This window comes from Cetorhinus maximus, chromosome 16, assembly GCF_964194155.1.
Source record: "Cetorhinus maximus chromosome 16, sCetMax3.hap1.1, whole genome shotgun sequence".
Classification (NCBI taxonomy): domain Eukaryota; kingdom Metazoa; phylum Chordata; class Chondrichthyes; order Lamniformes; family Cetorhinidae; genus Cetorhinus; species Cetorhinus maximus.
Genome location: NC_135894.1, coordinates 84,406,789 through 84,427,745, shown reverse-complemented (window position 1 = coordinate 84,427,745; position 20,957 = coordinate 84,406,789). Strand labels below are relative to the sequence as shown.

General features: G+C 42.8%; 1 protein-coding gene across 2 annotated transcripts in view; it reads right to left on the bottom strand.

Annotated features, from left to right (window-relative positions):
- The window catches only part of dop1b (DOP1 leucine zipper like protein B), a 137,525-nt gene extending 121,494 nt beyond the window's left edge, over positions 1-16,031 (bottom strand). Inside the window, exon 1 of one of the 2 annotated variants that reach the window (XM_078560234.1) lies at positions 15,863-16,031. The gene's annotated coding sequence lies outside the window, so the exon portion shown is untranslated. Of the gene's footprint in view, positions 1-15,858 lie in introns of both variants that reach the window. The other variant, XM_078560235.1, reaches the window with a different exon arrangement.
- Between the last annotated feature and the right edge of the window lie 4,926 nt (positions 16,032-20,957).

The following is a 20,957-nucleotide window of genomic DNA, read 5'->3' as shown; positions in this document are numbered from 1 at the left end:
CCGATGCCTAGGTCAAGTATGGGTTTTCCATCCTGCTTTACTCCGATACAAACGAGCTGTTGTTAGGCCATTTCAGAGAGCAGTTAAGAATCAACACCATTGTGCGCATATGGAGTCGCACATAGGCCAAACCAGGTAAGGGCAGCAGATCTCCTTCCCGAAAAGGGCATTTGTGAACTAAGTGGGTTTTTAATGACAATCTGGTAGTTTAATAGCCGCCATTATGGAGACCAGCATTTTAGTCCATGTTTATTAAATTCCCCCAGCTGCCATGGTGGGATTTGAACTCATGTCTCTGGAGCCCAGGAACATTATCACTATATCACTCATCCTGGCATGCTTTTTAAAAAGGCAACACAGATGTTAGATAATCCTGCAAATTCCACTGAAAATAAATTGACAGCAATATATTATAGGAAGATATAAGTAGAAGCTAAGAAGAATACAAGAAAGTATTTTAACAAGATGACAGGGAAAAGGAGAGATGGTATATGAATACCACATGTCAAAATTTGACGGGGAAATGGTGCATCCAAGGTGCAAACCACAAGATCCTTTGATCCAGCCTAATAAGTTGCTGCTCATTCTTCTGACTCCTGCCCTAGAAACCTCCTGGTTCTAGAGGACTAGAAAAGTTTTTTTCCCTATTGCTGGGTTTCAACAAGTATAGATTTGTTACAGGCAAGTTGCACTTGATAAACAATGAGGAGAATTGTGAAGAGGCTTCAGAAGACATCAATGGCTCAGAATTGATAGTGTGTAGGTTGTGGAAATGGTGAACAGGTTGAGAAAGAAAGGAGCTCGAGCAAGATTGGCACTTTACCATCTTATGGAATATGTCAGTCATTGAATTTTGTACACCAAATGGTCCACTATCAGAGCAGCAAAGGCAGCTGCCAATTTATCTGTTTTTTGAAAAATACAAATATATATTCTTCTCTCTCTTTTTCCTTGTGTCAACTCTTCAGAGTGTGAAAGAAGGGATGGGAATTTTCTGACAAAAAAAAACAAATTATCCTGTCTCCTTGCTCCCACTAGCTCCCCCCTGGCTTTTAAATTATTTGGCTTCAAAATCCTGTCATGAAGCTATGCTCCATTTTTTTTGAAAATAGGATTTTACAACTTTCAATTGACTGGAAGTTTTGCAATTTGAACTGAGACAGAGCAAACTGCTTAAAAATGCAAGGCCACGTCCAAGGTGAAGGTGAGAAACAAACAAATCACCATCATGGGGAATATTTAGAGAGATATTTCCTATAATCCAGACACCCATCAAAACTCGTAACGGTCTAAGGAAGAGACGTTAAAAATGCAAAGCACTGAATATTGGAACAATGGCTGCCACAGGCAGACATACCCAAAACCTCTTGAAACTCTTCAACCATTGTGTATTTCCAAGGCAAAGCTACCCAGCCACTTGAGGGAGATTGCAAGTGACACAGGAAATGTCAAGTCTTCAGCAGAGGGAGCAGGCTGAAAGCTGCTCTCTCTCCCTCCCTCCTTCCCTCTCTTTTGGAATGAGAGTGTCGCCTGGTTTGAGAAGCCAACCCTACCAGAATCCTACCAGCAAGCCAAGGCCTCTTAATAAATGTAACATCTTCTACATCTGATCGCAACCAAGAAACCAGCCAACCCAAATCGGCCACCACGTTTAAAACCTACACCTCAAGGACAATCAAAGGATACTTAACCATATATTCTTTTACCTTTTTTTAAAAATTGGACTCTAACTCCCCTTATCTCTGATGTGCGCATGTGTACCTGGATGACTGCATGAGGGCCGAATGCTTGACATTGCGATTTTATTATTTTTCTTGGGTTTAGTGGTTAATAAATCTGCTCTCTGAATCAAGAAAACTTGTTTGATTGGCTCCTTATTGCAGAGAGTTAAATATATTCCAATTTAGAAAATACATATGTTCATAATAAAGAAACTTAAACCTTTAGATAAAAGCAAACTTAAACCTTTGTTGTGACCAAGGAGGTTGAATAGACAGTAGCTAGTTTACCCCTTTTCATCTGGTCATAACAACCCACAGAGTAGTCTGTGTGCTTTGTAGTTTCAATTTGTATTCTGTTGATCTTTTCAGGGATAAAGCCACTCAGTGCCATTTTTAATTGGGCAGCATTCTAGCTTAAAAAAAATCAATTTACATGGTAATTTGAGATAAATTAACTGTATTCTCAGCTTTCGCTGTTGGGTTTTGAAGAGGTAATTAGGTTTGGTCACAAAACAAAGCTCAGAGTTAAGACTGACATGATGAGATGCATCCAAGCACTGTATTTAGCCTGGTTTCGACAGAACAATTTCTAAACTGAAGTAGTGTGTGCATCGAGTTTGAAATGGCCATTATGCAGCAAAGGTTTGTGCAACTGTGCACGTGAAAAATCAGTGACATTTTAACAGTGGTGCAACATGATGTAAGCATCACCAAAATAGCATGCATTTGTTCAAGGGGTAGGTCAAAGTGGATCTGCAGTTTACTCATCCTAATGGCAATTATTTCCACTATTACTTTGGCTCCTTGTGGCTTTTCTTCTATAGAATGTCATGACAATTTGAGAAATATGGTTCTTCCATTATAGTTCCACTTAAAGTCACATCAACTCAAAAAAATTCATGCCTTTCATTCTCACTTTTAAAAAAGAACTCTTCATTTGCATTACTTCATGTTTAACCTGTGTCCATGAACCTATCGTAGACTCTGTACTCAAACTGTTCCTTGTTTTGAAGGCCATGACTACTTTCTATAAAATGCTCAATTTTCAAATGAAACTTTTTTCTATTCTCTGCCCCCAGTCTGTGCTCAGGAGGCTGATCGCAAACAATGTAATATAAAGGGACACAAAAATAAATCGCGAATTTTACTGGCCATGTGTGTGAGGGAAAAAACTAAACAGGACCTCAGCTCCGATGGGTATCCGATGTTCTTTGCTCAAGAAACACTGGTACAGGCTCAGCTGTGATATCCTCAAAGACAAATACCCTCCCAATATTTGCCGCAGGAAGGATTACCACTTCATTGAGGTAAGAAAGAATTGCTAGCACCCATGGGACCCTATCTCAGCAAGAGTCTGAACTGCAGAAGAGGGGAAAAAAAACTTGCAAGGGTAAAAGAAAAATTACAAGAACCTTTGCCATGCTTGAAAGTCTGCAATGGGATAGAATTAGTGTAAACTGGTTGTTAACCAGTGACATCTACTTTCACAGTGTGTGTAGACTGTATTCCTATTTTCACTCCGTCAGTTGTGATTTCACCTATTCCCACAGTCAAACGTCTGAATGCCATTCACTGCCTTTTCTCTCAGATGAAACATCATACACAGGCCATCTTTTGCTCTCCAGAGTAATGCCCCAGAGCGAGTCATTCGCGAGCTTGTACTTTTTCTGAGACAGGCCCAAACTTAAAATGGAAACGGAACCTTTTCGATTTCTAGAAAAACTAAGGCTGAAAGAAAAAAACTCCTGGGAAACTGAAACTGGTTGAAAACAGGTAAAAATGACACAGAGTCATCTGAGCTCAGGTGATGATCCCAGTGGTGAGTGCAGCTAGGCTGAAGACGACAGAGACTGGATCCAGGAGCCGGGAATAGGCAAATACACAGTTGCTGCAGGTGTTTCTGTTACCTGAAGGTAACATTAGTGGATATGGGCCATCAGGACCACCATAAACAGAGGTTCGGCAGACATGTGCCATTCCGGTGAAGACAGTGCTTGCGGAACTCGGTTTGGGTTGTGTGCTGCTAAGTCAGCTGGGGATCAGGCTAAACCCTGGGAAGAGGAAGAACTGGAATTCTTCACGAGAAAGAGAATTTGAAAAACTCCGGGATCGAGATAGATGATGTGCACGCTGAGTGGACTGCAGCATAAATTTTTAAGATCTGTCCTAGTTGTATGTGCCATTTAATGTATAATTTATAGTTCATTATCAATCACAATTTACCTGTTAATTCATGTTTAACTGAAGTTGATTTTGGGTTTGATTGTTAAAGTAAAAACTGTAAAAAGTGAAATTTTGTCCATCGGTTTTTCATTGGGGTCGCTCAGTAAACTCGGTTCATTTGGTTTGTTGGTCTGCACGAGTATCATAACAACACTTTGAAACACAGTGCAAGATCACTTTATAGTGCAGTCAATTTTCAGAATCTAAAGAGGAATTCAGCTGATAAATCATTCCTGTAGTCAGGCTGAGGTCACTGTCACATCCACGTAAGCTAAGGTTTGATTATTGTAGTCTTCAAACATGATTAATGAAAATTCCTTGTGCAACTTGGAGCTCTTATTTTGTGAATAAAAGATTGTTTTATGTTAAAATGCAGAAACAGCACAACAGGCAAATGAACACAATTGGAGCAGTCTTGTTCATGGCCAAAGGAGAAACACAATGCTTAAGTAAGCGATGTGTAATAGGCCATCGCAAACTCTCAGCACCACAAAATAATGAAACATTTAGTGGCATAAGTTAATGGCTTTGAAATATTTCATTTTCTGCTTTTCTAATTTTAGAAATATATAATCTTACTGGTCTACCCATCAAAGGTGATCAGGACCAAATCTGCTCATGGGACATAGTAAGTCTCAGCCTTCGTAGCACTCTCACTACAGAGTCAAAAGGTCCGGTCCAGAAACATGAACAAATAATTTAGCACCAGTGTGGCACTGAAAGAGTGCTTTACTATCAGAGGAGACTGTTTGCTCAGGTGTGACATTATATCAAGACCAGTCCGTCTTTTCAGGTGAACATGAAAGCACTAATTTGAGCAGAGGAGCTCTTCCTGATGTGCTGGCCAATATTTACCTCAACCAACATAATTTTTTTTTTAAAATCTCTTATCTCTTTGCTATTGGTGGGACTTGCTGTGCTCAAATTGGCTGCCATATTTCCTACAATATGACAGTGACTACATTCCAAAAGTACTTCATTAGCTATCAAGCACTTTGCAAATTCTTGAGGCCATGAAGAGTACTACATACATGCAAGACTTTTAAAATCCCTGTTAATGGCCTCCTTTTTAAAAAAAACACAACAGCCATGAGCTCAGCTTCCAATTGCCCCTCTAAGGGTAATTTACCCCAATTCCAATGATCCAGTTGAAATGAAGAGTTCATCACTGATGTGGAAACCATGAGGACAAACTCCCATCCTAGCACTCTGCAGTCCACCAAGTTAGATATATCAACTTTGTTTCCATGCAGAGTAAAAGCCTATAGCAGTGAACACCAAAGGGTCCAATATGACATGTGGATGCTCATTTTAAACGGGGTGCCTGCCTAAAATTGGCATTATACCTACTGTGCGTGCAAATTGGGGCCTGAACCCATCAGGCCTCTTGAAACTGGTTTCTAACTGACTGCACTGCATGCTGTGGATGCTATGCTTAGTTTTGTTTGTTTCTTCTTTTAACCTTCTTTGTCTTAGATGTAAGACAACTTACCCAGTGGTGTTAAAAGGAATTGCTGGAGACTACTAGCATAAAAGACAAGTTAAAAAACAAAACAAATCCTCATTCCCTTAAAGTACAGACAGAAGGGAAAGGAGGTCTCATGGGGCAGTGGTCGTGTCCCTACCGCTGGGCCAGAAGCGTCAGATTCAAGTTGCACTTCAGGACTTGATGGCCACGGGAAATGCATGCATAATGTGGCCAAACAGGTTGATTATCAGGTAAATCCTTCCAATACACCTCAGGGAAGGCGGTAAGAGCGGGAGTGTTTCCTGGTCAGCCATACTGCAGAAGGCAACGGCAAACCACTGGAGTACTTTGCCAAGCATAATCATGGACCAATCCATTGGAAGTCCACGGTTGACGACGCCTTCTTAGGTAAAGGAGGAGGAAGAAAGCCAGAAGGAGCAAAATTGGATCCCCTGACTGCACACTAAAATTGCAGGCCAATGCTAGCCCTTATTTGATACCCCACCCACCCCTCCCAGACTCACCATAGGCCACTAGACAACTTTCATCCTCTTCTGCACCTGGAGACTGTTTCTTGGGGCATGACTGGCATCCTTCAGCATGCCAGTTGCATCCTGATGACACATGACAACCAATTTCTTACACTCCTCAACAGCATTAGTGTCATCAGGATGCCTTGGCCATAACAGCATTAGTCTTGGCTTGATGGTTCTTGGCCACCATAAAAATCAGGCACAAGCCAATTTTCAGGCCTGAGAGATGTACTTGGTCAAAGACCAGTTAGTTGGTTTGTATCGTGTTTATATAGTACTTTATATTCTACTCCACATGTAGATTGAGCATACTGGTAAAATTGTGCATGTCTGATGGGCGCTTTGTAAGAGGGAGTTGGGATGTGGCTTTGTAGGGGAAGCAGGATGGGGAAGGAGGAGAAACAAGTTATTGGTCTGAAGTAAGGGAATATGAACTTGCATCAGTGCTTCATGTACACTACCTTCAAGTCCTCTCCCTGTAGCCCTTAAAAAATAAAAACTAATTCTTATTGACAAGATAAATTGGGAAGGTAAACTTAATTTAAAACATTCACATTCTTTTTAACAATATTAGACCAGGTCTCAAGTCTCTCAGAATCTCACAGTGCAGAAGAGGCCCTTCAGCCCATTGAGTCTGCACTGACACATGAGAAACACCTGACCTACCTACCTAATCTCATTTACCAGCGCTTGGCCCGTGGCCTTGAATGTTATGACATGCCAAGTGCTCATCAAGGTACCTTTTAAAGGATGTGAGGCAACCTGCCTCCATCACCCTCCCAGGCAGCGCATTCCAGACCGTCACCACCCTCTGGGTAAAAAAGTGTTTCCTCACATCCCCCCTAAACTTCCTGCCCCTCACCTTGAACTAATGTTCCCTCGTGACTGACCCTTCAACTAAGGGGAACTTAGTTGCTCCCTATCCACCCTGTCCATGCCCATCATAATCTTGCACACCTCGATCTGGTCACCCCTCAGTCTTCTCTGCTCCAACGAAAACAACCTAAGTCTACCCAACCTCTCTTCATAACTTAAATGTTTCATCCCAGGCAACATCCTGGTGAATCTCCTCTGCACCCCCTCCAGTGCAATCACATCCTTCCTATAATGTGGCGACCAGAACTGCACACAGTACTCCAGCTGTAGCCTCACCAAGGTTCTATACAACTCCAACATGACCTCCCTACTTTTGTAATCTATGCCTCGATGGATAAAGGCAAGTGTCCCATATGCCTTTTTCACCACCCCACTAACATACCCCTCCACCTTCAGAGATCTATGGACACACACGCCAAGGTCCCTTTGTTCCTCAGAACTTCCTAGTGTCATGCCGTTCAGTGAATACTTCCTTGTCAAATTATTCCTTCCAAGGTGTATCACCTCTCACTTTTCAGGGTTAAATTCCATCTGCCACTTATCTGCCCATTTGACCATCCCGTCTATATTTTCCTGTAGCCCAGGACACTCAACCTCACTGTTAACCATCCGGCCAATCTTTGTGTCATCCGCAAACTTACTAATCCTACCCCCACATAGTCATCTATGGCGTTTATATAAATGACAAGTAATAGGAGACCCAGCACAGATCCCTGTGGTACGCCACTGGACACTAGCTTCCAGTCACTAAAGTAGCCTTATGTCATCACCTTCTGTCTCCTACAGCTAAGCCAATTTTGAATCCACCTTATCAAATTACCCTGTATCCCATGTGCATTTGCCTTCTTTATAAGTCTCCCATGTGGGGCCTTGTAAAAGGCTTTGCTGAAATCCATATAAACTACATCAACTGCACTACCCTCACCTACACACCTGGTCACTTCCTCAAAAAATTCAATCAAATGTCCCTCTGACAAAGCCATGCTGACAATCCCTGATCAAACTTTGCCTCTCCAAGTGGAGATAGATTCTCTTCTTCAGAATTTTCTCCAATAGTTTCCCTACCACTGACATGGGACTCACTGGTCTGTAGATCCCTGGCTTATCTCTGCAATCCTTCTTAAATAGCGGAACCACATTAGCTGTTCTCCAATCCTCTGGCACCTCCCCTGTAGCCAGAGAGGAATTAAAAATTTGGGTCAGAGCCCCTGCGATCCCCTCGCTTGCCGCCCCCAGCAGTCTGGGACACAAATCATCTGGGGCTGATGATTTGTCCACTTTTAAGCCTGCCAACACCTCCAATATCTTGTCACTCCCTATATCAATTTGCTCAAGAACCTCGCAGTCTCTCTCCCCGAGTTCCATACCTCCATCCCTATTCTCTTGGGTGAAGGCAGACGTGAAGTATTCGTTCAGCGCTCTACCGATGTCCTCTGGCTCCACCCATAGAGTGCCCCCTTGGTCCCTAATAGGCCCTACTCTTTCCCTCGTTATCCTCTTCCCATTGATATACTTGGGATTCTTGTGCCATTTGCTGTGGCTCAGTTCATAGCACCCTCGCCTTTGAATCAGAAGGTTGTGGGTTCATGTCCCACTCCTGGAAAACCAAGAACTGTGAATGTACTCGAAAGAGTTACAATCTGTGACTGTTGATAACTCGAAATAGTTACTAGGGAAGAGTGACTAAGATGACCTCCCTTTACCTTCCTCACGCTTACTTTTCATTTCCCAGATAGGCTACGACCTAGCCAAGGGGAAGGCTTTACGGGAAGGGGCGGGGTGGGGGAGGTGGCGGGGAGGGAGGGAGAGAGGGCATCCGCATCTAATTGGACACAAGTATCCCTGCTGCATGTCAATCCATGGTATAGGGCCCAAACCCACCCATTCTGACTCGGAGGTAGGCATACTACCACTGAGCCAGTGATCAGACTGTCCGGATACAAGTATCCGGCTGGAGGACCACCGAGTATCTAGGAACAATGTTCTCGTCTCCACTTGCTATCTGGAGTGGGGCTCAAAATGCATTTTGACTCAGAGACAGGACTGCTACCACAAAGCCATAATCTCACTGCTGTATATAGTGTAACTGTGTCAAATTCATCATTCTAACAGCCTCTGCCAGGAAAATATTCTGTTCTGTTCAAAACGCACATCATACTTTGCAGCAATGTAAACCAAGTCTTCCAAAATTCCAATCCATGCGGTATACTCCAGAGCATAACTTAACATTAAATGCATTGATTAGAGTACTGGACCTAAATTGTAACTTAATACTCGAAAATTAAAGCAATATGAACCATTAACATTTAACTTATCAAGCTCCACATCAAATGACCGTGACAGCTAAGTCACTTCAGTTGACATAATAGATATCAACTGCCAAAAAGATACAGGGATAGATTGCAGATGCCAAATGGTCTGTTAAATATCTGAAGAAGAGCTGTCAGAAAAAAAGATGCCAGCCAAATTTACTTCACATCGAAACATTCTTAATTTCTGCTTCCTTAACCCGAGACTCTGTGGACTTAAAGTGAACCCTCAGCAGATACTGAGCGTGTAATAGCATTAAGCATATCAGTTCTTAAACCGAAGTGTAAAATCTAGATCACTGAATTCCCAATGACATTGCTGAACTGATTAAAAAAATTAAAGGGGCAATAATTTAATAATCTTAAACCTCACTGATCGAATACTTAGGTATTTACATTTTGAGCAGAACTGCAGAGAATTAGTCGACTCAGTACATAGGGAAAATATCCCAAATAGCAGGGGGAAAAAATTTGGCATCTTGACAAAGTGCCCCAATGGAACTTTTTAATTATAATTAATTCACGATCTAATTTCATAACAAGCAATAACTAAGCATAGGGTGGAATTGCACGGCCCAATCAGGGCAGAGGCAGGTAAAATGCCACGAGCGGTTCATTGACTTCGGCGGGACTGTAAAATCCTGCCAGCATAAAATTCCACCCATAGGAATAACAGAACACAGAAATAAGCTTTTAGCAGACAAAAATCTATAATGGAGGAGCGGTGGTGGGGGGGGGTCAAAAAAAATGAAAGTATATGGATTTAATTGCTGTATACTGTTGCTTCCAAGCTTAAAAATTGGTGCTAACCTCCTCTTTCTAATCTGCATTAATTGCAAAACATCACAAAATTGAGCCAGGCCATGTCAAAAGCGATTCAACAACACAAGCAACTAAACCCATCCGCTAATAAAAAGTCAGAACAAATACAGTGCTTCTGATTTCAAAATAATGGAAAAAGGCTCTGTTCATTTCAGTGACACAAAGTTTAAAATCTCAACTGCAGGCTTTGCTGGCAGACCTATGCTGTGCATGTTAAATTTGGTCCTGAAATGAAGAGGTTTATTTACCTCAGCAGCTATACAAAGGAATTGTTCATTACATTAGTCAAGTGCAGCTTTTAAAAGAAAACTGAAAACATCATTTCTTGGGCCTAAGATCACATTTCAGAAACATTATGCAATTTTCTTTTATCAGTAATCATACATATTTGTTACATGTGAAAATGCCATTAAATGAATTTATCACTGTGCTATTCTACAGTGCTCATGTCTCAGGACACGTTACAAGATGCCCAAAAAAACAATGCACACCAAGTAGGAGTGGATACAAGGGATTATGGCAAGGCAAGAGGGGATGGAGATCAAAAGCACAGCTGATGTGAGGATTCTGATGAGGGGGACGACAATGGTGTAGTGGTATTTCCGCTGGACTAGAAATCCAGAGACCACAGGTAAAGCTCTGGGGACCTGGGTTCAAATCTTGCCATGGCAGATGGCGGAATTTGAATTCAATAAAAATCTAGTACTAAAAGTCTGATGATGACCATGAAGCCATTGGCGATTGTCGTAAAAACCCATCTGGTTCACTAATGTCCTTTAGGGAAGGAAATCTGCTGGCCTACATGTAACTCCAGGCCTACGTCAATGTGGTTGACTCTTAAATGCTCTCTGAAGTGGCCTAGAAAGCCACTCAGTTGTATCAAACCGCTGCAAAGCCTCAAAAAAGGAATGAAACCAGACGGATTACCCGGCATCGACCTAGGCACCGGAAATGACAACGGCAATCTCAGCCCTGTCGACCTTGCAAAGTCCTCCTTACTAACAACTGGGGGCTATTGGAGAGCTGTCTCACAGACTAGTCAAGCTACAGCCTGTCATAGTCATCCTCACTTACAGACAATGTCCCAGACACCACCAGCACCATCCCAGTCTCACGGGCAGAACAGACCCAGCAGAGATGGCCGCACAGTGGTATACAGTCGGAAGGGAGTTGCCCTGGGAGTCCTCAACATCGGCTCCAGTTCCCATGAAGTCTCCTGGCTTCAGGTCAAACAAGGGCAAGGAAACCTCCTGCTGATTACCATGTACCGTGCTTCCTCAGCTGATGAAACAGTGCTCCTTCATGTTGAACATCACTTGGAGGAAGCACGGAGGGTGGCAAGGGCACAGAATGTACTCTGGGTGTGGGTCTTCAATGTCCAGCACCACTACTGACTTAGCTGGCTGAGGGTGCTAAAGGACATAGCTGCTAGACTGGGTCTGTGGCAGGTGTTGAGGGAACCAAGAGGGAAAAACATACTTGACCTCTTCCTTGCCAACCTGCCTCCACAGATGCATCTGTCCGTTACAATATTGGTAGGAGTGATCACCACACAGTCGTTGTGGAGATGAAGTCCAGGCTTTACATTGAGGATACCCTCCATCATGTTGTGTGGCACTACCATCGTGCTAAATGGGATAGATTTCGAATAGATCTGGCAACTCAAGGCTGGGCACCCATGAGGCACTGTGGGCCATCAGCAGCAGCAGAATTGTACTCGGAACACAATCTGTAACCTCATGGCCCAGCACTCTACCATTACCATCAAGCCAGGATATCAACCCTGGTTCAAAGAAGAGTGCAGGAGGGCATGCCAGGAGCATAATGGAAGGGGGTCATCAAAAGTGCTATCAAGCGGCACTTGCTTAGCAATAGCCTGCTCAATGGCGCCCATTTTGGGTTCCACCGGGGTCACTCAGCTCCTGACCTCATTACAGTCTTGGTTGAAACATCAACAAAAGAGCTGAACCCCTGAGGTGAGACGAAAGTGACTGCCCTTAACATCGAGACAGCATTTGACCGTGTGTGACATGTGTAGCCAAACTGGAGTCAATGGGAATCAGGGGGAAAACTCTCCACTGGTTGGAGTCATACCTAGCACAAAGGAAGATGGTTATGGTTGTTGGAGGCCTGTCATCTCAGCTCCAAGACATCGCGGCAGGCATTCCTCAGTGTAGTGTCCTCAGCCCAGCCATCTTCAGCTGCTTCATCAATGTCCTTCCTTCCATCATAAGGTCAGAAATGGGGATGTTCGCTGATGATTGCACAATGTTCAGCACCATTCGTGACTCCTCTGATGCTGAAGCAGCCCATGTCCAAATGCAGCAAGACCTGGACAACATCCAGGCTAGGGCTGACAAGTGGCAAGTAACATTCGCGCCACACAAGTACCAAGCAATGACCATCTCCAGCAAGAGAGAATCTAACCATCACCCCTTGATGTTCAATGACATTACCATCACTGTGAACGTCTTGGGGGTTACCATTGACCAGAAACTGAAATGGACTAGCCATTTAAATACTGTGGTTACAAGAGCAGGTCAGAGGCTAGGAATCCTGCAATGAGTAACTCACCTCCTGACTCCCCAAAGCCTGTCCACCATCTACAAGACAAGTCAGGAATGTGATGGAATGCTCCCCACTTGCCTGGATGAGTGCAGCTCCCATAATACAAGAAGCTTTATACCATCCAGGGCTAAGCAGCCCACTTGATTGGCACCACATCCACAAACATTCACTCCCTCCACCACCAATGCACAGTAGCATCAGTGTGTACCACCTACAAAATCCACTGCAGGAATTCACCAAGGCTCCTTAGACAACATCTTCCAAACCCACAACCACTACCATCTAGAAGGCCAAGGGCAGCAGATAGATGGGAACACCACCATCTGGAAATTCCCCTCCAAGTCACACTCAAACCTGACTTGGAAATATATCACCATTCCTTCACTGTCACTGGGTCAAAATCCTGGAACTCCATCCCTAACAGCATTGTGGGTGTACCTACACCACAGGAACTGCATGGGGTTCAAGAAGGCAGCTCACCCCCACCTTCTCAAGGACAACTAGGGATGGGCAATAAATCCCGAGCAGCTCACAACCAATCTAGAAAAGCCAGTGAGGCCTACATCCCATGAATGAATAAAAACAAAACCCTATAAAGTCGAAAAATGGCAAGTTGGAAGGGGTTCAAAGCAGGGAACAGCAGTTGAAAATGAAAGCACCAACACGGGAGCAGAATGAATAGGGAACAAACAGTAATCAGGCACTGGAAAACACTTGTTTGGTCACAAGACTAGAAAAAAAGTTGGAAATCCAACATGGGGAGGCCATGGAAAAAAACTGAAAGCAAAATGGGGATTTGTACACAATCCATTGGGGCAAGTCAAGCCAATAGAGGACAGGGATAATGGGAGTAAGAGATGCTGAAACTGCTTCTTTGGGATAAAACATTTCAGCCCCACTTTTGCTTCCGATTTTATCATGAAAGAAACATCAACAAAACAAGCTTTGCAACGAAAACTCAAAATAAAAGACCAGAAATACAAGCTAAAGGTCTTCATTCAATCAGCTAGAATTTGCAATTAATATTTTAGACTGGAGGATAAATAAAGTAGGGCCAATTACCAGACGCTACATTTCTGACCACGACACTTGCTCAGTGCTGGAGACCCAATGGTTGTTATTGTAACATTGGGTGTGACAGGTGTAGGGTCTAGGGTTTAAAGGTGTGTTTTCTCTGCAGAAGTAGCACTATTTCCATGCAGTTCTGATTTTTACAGATGTTAGAGTTCATGCAGAATAACTGCAGTCAACATTGGACCAGACACCAGAGTGAAGCAGTGTAAAACTGACTGCAGAAGGGACTTCTAATTGTGATTCAGTTTTGGAGTTAACTCACGATTTACATCACAAATTAGCTTCAGTGCTTTTGGAGTTACATGAGTCATGCTCAACAGCTTTAAGCCAAGACCACTTTGCAACAACATTAAGAGTGCATTTGTATTCTAAGTTCAAAGTCACTTACCAAGGCAAACAACAAATTATATTTATGTAGTGCCCTTAAAGTAATAAAGCTTTCCAATGCATTTCACAGGAACATTATTAAACAGAATTTGACACCAAGCCATGTTGGGAGATATCAGGGCAGATGACCAAGAGCTTGGTCAAAGAGGAAGGTTTTAAGGGTCTGAAAGGATGAAAGAGAGCCAGAGAGGCTTAGGAAGGGAGTTCGAGAGCTTAAGGCCTCCCCACAGCCACCAATGGATGGGAAATTAAAATCAGGAATGCTCAAGAGTCAAAATTTGGAGGATCACAGATATCTGGAGTATTAGGGGGCTGGAAAAGATTAGAGAAAGGGAGGGAGAAGGTGATGCAAATATTTGAAAGCAAGGATGAAAATTTTACTTCCAAATGGAAGAAATGCTGACTCCTTTACAAGACACAAGCACTCCAAATTAAAAAGGGTCATTTTAAGTTATATTAGAAGTTAGCACTGTTCTCCTTAGATAAAAGGAGGCTAAGAGGAGATTTGATAAAGATATTCCAAATCATGCCTGGGAACAGTTTCTCCTTATTCATTATGTCCAGGTCCATAATGATTTTATAGAATCGAGAACGAGAGGGTACAGATTTAAAGTAATTAGCAAAAGAAGCAAAAGCGATGTAAGAAAAATCTTTTTCACGCAGACAACATTTAAGTTCTGGAATGCACTTCCTGAGAATGTGGTGGAGGCAGGTTCAATCAAAGCATTCAAAAAGGAATTAGACTGTTATCTGAAAAGGAAGTATGTGCAGGATTATGGGGAGAAGGTGAGGAATTGGCACTAAGTGAGCTGGCGTAGACATGATGGGCTGAATGGCCTCCTTCTGTGCTGTAATAATTCTGTGATCCTGTGATTATTGAAAATGCATTTAAAAATTCAAAGCAAAATGATTGTAATATAGCCATAACCTATTACCAAAGAAAAATTATGCAAACCAATTAAACTTAAGCGAAATAGATCGTATCTGAAATTTCCTCTCAGCTAATTTGCTTAAGACTAAAACAACATTTCCAAGCAAAGAGAGAAAACTAGAACTACAATTAAAGTTGTTTGTAGGACTAGAATAACATTGGTCAGTAATCCACAATGTGGGAACAAATGCTGGAAAGCAGCAAACAGATAAATAACATCTTCTGTGGTCATTCAAGAGACAGTTTTTATTATATATCAATATTATTTGTGAATGGGGCACAAAGTGAAACAGCAGAACTGGAACTTACTTGAAACAAATGTTGCGAGAGAAAAAAAGTGTTGCTAAATCTATAAGAAAATGGGGGAGGGGCGACGTGAAACTTGTCTTTTTTGAGTTACAAAAAACTAAAATATCATAGCAAATTTGAGAACAAACACTGAAAAGAATAAAATCTATTTCAAGGTCTACAATAAAGTGAGACTTAAACCAATTTCTAGGGGCAAAAATCCTTTGTACGAGTTAATAAGCAGGAAAGCAGACTGACATCCTTATTGTACTCTACATATCAACAACAGAATAATCACTTTAAACTGCGAGCATCATAGAGAAACCGGACTAGCTGTCCGCTGGATGCATTGTTTTCAGAATCGTTCCACATTACTGCAACATAACTGCTGCTGCTGCTTGTGTGGATGGTGCAAAAGCCAGACATTATTACAACACCGCCTTTAAAGGCCAGATCAACGGCAAAATAAGAGGTTAAATCATCGTTGTCCCTTTCGCTTGCACAGCTCGACAGGAACAAGGAAAAAAGGAAAATACTGGAAAAGCGAAGGGGGGGAGGCGGAGATGGAAGAGAGAGAGAGAGAGGGAGAGAGAGAGAGAGAGGGAGAGAGAGAGAGAGACACAGACATACACAAAATGGGCCGCCGTGAGGCAGCTACTCACCAGCCAGGCACAGCACTGTAAGGAAGGGACTCGGTGACGGTAGCTTTGCTCCCCTCCCGCCCCTCTGGAGGGTTTAACTCGGGGAGAGTAATGTTCCGCCAGCACTGACTGGAGTTGAGCTGGAGCGCTGCTGCCGGTCAAACAGAAAGCGCTGACATTTCCGCCTCTGGCTCACAGCATTTCCGCGGACTGAACAGCGGGGGGGGAGTTCACCAGACTGAGTCTCGCTGCTCAGCTCAGCTCAGCTCAGCTCGCACCGCCGGCGGGGCGTTTCCCTGCCCGCTCCCCCGGGGAACTCTCTCTCACCTGGGAAGCGCAAAAGGGACAGGTCGCTGGAAGCTCTGCTCAGGAGGGCGGCTCCTGACAGGCACGGATGCGGCACAGCCCAAATCCCAGTTGATCCTACAAAGCCCGGTTTCCCTTCCAAGTGAATGGTTCCCACTTGACAAATGCCAACGTGATGGGAGGGAGAAGGTTACACTTTGCATATCTCCCCCCTGTGTGCTGGTAGCCGGCTGGCTACCTTCAATCACAATACTCCTAGATAAACAATTGCGAGTATACACTGCTTCTATCGTTTAAATCATCTGTAACCACTTTTCAGTTCATTTGCTTTTTTTTTTGCACGTTGAGTTTTATCAAATCCACCCTTTTGTTCCTTCTTACAAGCTGTTCGTTTGCCATATCTTCCGGTTCTGATGATAGTTTGTGCCTGACAAGTGAACAATTTTCCTATTTACAAATGAAGGAGAGAGAATTGCATAAATTTGGGAAAAGGACAGGGAAAATGGGATTATTTGGATCAGTCTACAAAAGAGCTGCCACAGACTCAATGGGCTGAATGGCCTCCTTGTGTACTGCATTACTCTATGATTCCTTGTCTCGCTGATCATCTGCAGCATTTTCTGTTTGTGTTTCAGTATTCCAGCATCTTCAGGGTTTTTCTGTGTTAATTTCCATGTTGGGTCTTACATGCCCCAAGTTACGTTTTCTGACTCTATTTTATCTCCAAGAAAAAGTTCCTTTGAATCCATGATACATTTTCACCGCCTGCCTTGCCTCAGAGCGTCTGCCACTCAAACCCTGTACCTTTATGACCTCCAGAATATGCTATTCCAATACTGGCCTGTATTTTGTGCAGCAATGACAACAAGATTGTCATTACTCTTTCAAAACTGGCATCACATTCTGACGTTTGCATATGCACAGTTAAATGCAGAAATCCAAAAGTTGGCATCAGTGATTTCACGCTCCTCCATAGACCTTGCTGTTGCAGTGCTCCCAGTCTACAATCAATTAGAAATCACTGAATTGATGAGAGCTTGTCCTTCTGCGCTATCAGTCTCACTGTAAAAGATATTGAAAAGATATTGAGTGATGTGTAACTGGGTTTTTTCTGATGTGCTAACATTATATGTGTTGCCTCACTACTGGCCGCAAAATCCAGGTCATTGACTTCATCAGCCTCTCAACCACAGCCCTAAATAAACTTCATCCAAAACTCATCTGCCCGTGCACTGTCCCATCCTTTCCATCAACTGGACCTAAATCTGGAATTCTCTCCCTAAACTTCTTTTTAAGATCTTACTTAAAATTTATCTCTGACCAAGCTTTTAGTCAGCGCTCCTAACAACTTTTGTTGGCTTTGTGAGTTCTATCTGATTATGCCCCAGCGAAGTGGCTAATGATGTTTTCCCTATGTTAAAGACTCTATGTTAAAGACACCTATGTAAGGTGTTGTAGCGTGGATGTTCATCCTCTACATCCTAATGACAGAAAGGTTAGCAAGTGTGCTGAATCAATCTCCTTCCTGAAAAGGTCTGAAGTAGTTCATACACTCTAAAGTAAATTCTTTTAGTAGCAATGAGAGTTATTGTTTAAGTGAACTAAATGTGTTGTCCCTATAAATATTTCCAATAAGCATTATCTTCAGCAGTACAGGATTTGATGATGGAGAGGAGCTTTGTCCACATCCCTGACACTGAAAAAGTTAGTTGTCGGAGTCACTTCATCCTGGATCCTGAGAGGAGTATAATCAGACTCTTTAAAGGCAATTCAAGTGTTGTTGATCAGGCCATAGATACCTCCGTATCCCTGGGACATGAAGTCCTGCAGGTTCCTGATGCTCTGCGGGTCGGTGATGTCCAGCTGGTGGAAAAGCGGCTTCAGCTGCTCCTGCTGCAGTTTGTGCAGCGCCTCTTGCCCGCGGTCCCTGTCCTGGGCTGTCAGGTACACATCCCCCTCGAACTGTCGGCACAGAGCCCGCACTAGCGCCAGGCCGATGCCTTTGTTGGCTCCAGTCACCACAGCCACTCGCTTGGACATGTTAACGGGGAGGTTGGGTTCACTCGGTGCTGGCATTCAGAGTTGGAACAGACTAAAGCTGATTGGCAGAAACATGGGTTCAGATATTGTGGTTTAAAAAATGATGATGTCCCACTGTCACTGAAACTTAGAGCAGGAAGTTGCTTTTTCAACTGCCTGCAAAAAATGTTATAAATCCTCAGCAGGCTAGACAGCAATGCTATCTGAGTTTCCCTCCTCCTCCATAAGCTGTCCAACACTTGCACCTCACTGAGAGACTCAACATTCAAACACATGGAAGGACATAAAGCTGCACGACAGATACCCAGTAAGCTTAACAGAAAGGTTACTGCTTGTCCATTCCAGTGTCAGTAATTTTTGACACATCGTAATTACTGCCAAACAACCTCTCTGACACTGATCTCCCACAATGATTTCAATTGGCTGAGGTGCTCATCCACAACTCCAGGTTGGACAAGGTCTTGACTCCGGCTGCCTGCCTCTCTTCTATGGCTTGTCCATGCCCAGGATCCCTGGAGAAGGAACATGCAGCGTCTGATAGTATGCTTGAGGCCTTAGGAAATATGAGAGAGGGAAACCAGTGAATTTTAGACCACTTACCTAACATTTGTCAGGAAATTGCTAGAAGCCATGATTAAGGATAGAGTGACTGAATACCTTGAGATTTTTAAGCTGATCAGAAGAGCCAGCATGAATAAAGGTTAAGTAACATCTGACAAATCTGACTGAAATGTTTTGAAGAAGTTACTTGAGTAGCTTTTTGTTAGCCAAAGGTATTAGTAAGGGATAAGGGGCAAAGGTGGGTATACAGAGTTATATCATGGATTAGCCATGATCTCTCTGAATGGCGGAACAGGCTGGAAGGGCTAAGTGGCCTAGTCCTGTTCCTTTATTCCTTCTGCAAACAGGATGAAAACCACAGGGACTGGATGTGAAGAAGAAGGGTCATACGGACTCAAAACGTCAACTCTGTTACTCTCTCTACAGATGCTGTAAGATTTGCTGAGTTTTTCCAGCATTTTCTGCTTTTGTTACTACAGTGCTTAATGAACAGTGAAAATAATACTCTTACTTAATTTGATGTTTCCTTTGTTTTATGACTTAGTTTTCCATTAGACGTGTCCATTTGTTAGATTATTTTTATTTGGGTTGATGACACTGGGACAACCCAGTATCTTTTTATTGGATCATTCAAAAGAGGAGACAGGATCAGGAACAGGAGTGATTATATAAACAAGGAATTTCTGACTAGGCGCTAATAATTTGTACAAAATCAATTTCACTGAGAACCCTTTCTGGAAAATCCAGCATAAATGCTGGCAATTTAAATTTGTACTACATCCTAGTAGCCAAAAATAGCTGGTTGTTTTATTCCCTCCCTACTCCAGGCCAAGAGACTAATTCTATGTTAAGTCTGTATTATTTGACTAACTCTAGAACATGATTGGTGCATGTTAGAGACCGGTGACCTTGCTGATTTAATGACAGGACTCTTGTCCTGAGTTAAAAAGTCATTGGTTCAAGCTCCATTCTAGAGATAAGTACATAATTCAGGGTCATGCTGAGGGAGTATCTCACTATCAAGAGGAGTCTTCATTTATATGAACTATTAAATGGAGGTCCATTTTTAAAATTCATTCATGGGATGTGGGTGTCACTGGTTGGCCAGCGTTTATTGCCCTTGTTCAGAGGGCATTTTAAGAGTCAACCACATTATTGTGGACCTGGAGTCACATGTAGGCCAGATCAGGTAAGGACAGCAGATTTCCTTCCCTAAAGGATATTAGTGAACCAGGTGTGTATTACAACAATTGACAATGGTTTCATGACCATTATTAGACTTAATTCCAGATTTTTTTTTATTGAATTCAAATTCCACCATCTGCTGTGGTGGGATTCAAACCCAGGTCCCCAGAGCATTACCCTGGGTCTCTGGATTACCGTTCTAGTGGCAATACCACTATGCCACCTCCTCCCACTTTTGGGTAAATATAAAAGATGTCATTGCAATATTTGAAGTAGAACGGGGAGTTCTCTCTCAGGTCTCGGTGATCTCTTTCCCTGAAAAACTGTTCACAATCTCAGCCTCATGACCCTGAGATGAGCCCTTCCAAAGGCATAAGCGTTCACTCTCTCCTCCACTGGTGCACTGCGGCAGTAGTGTGTGTCATATAGAGGGTGCACTGCAGCAACTCACCAAGATGTCTTCGACAGCATGTTCCAAACCCACAACTACTACCACCTAGAAGGACAAGGGCAGCCGGTGCATGGGAACACCACTACCTGCAAGTTCCACACTATTCTGTCCTCGACATATATTGCACTTCCTTCATTTTCATTGGGTTAAATTATTATCTAACAGCACCGAATAAATTCAGTGCACAAACTATGGCAGTTGAAGAATGTGACTCACCACCACTTTCTCAATAGGGATGGGCAATATTTATGCCCATATTACAACAATGAGTTTTTAAAACATATGCGTCAGTCAGAAGATTTAAGATTTGATGTAATTTCTTTTTCCCTTCAAAGTGGTAAAAGTGGATTTGCTTCCAGCTAAAATGAATCGATGGTGGAACTTAATTTCCAGTTTCCCAGGCTGGTGACACTAGAGAACAGTTACTGTGGGACTATAAAATGTGGTTTAAATTGTTATAATGCATGAGAAATGAATTTCCAATGAATCTGTCAATTTTTTAAAAATTCATTCATAGGAAGTGTGCATCAATGGCTAGACTAACATTTATTGCCCATCCCTAATTTCCCTTGT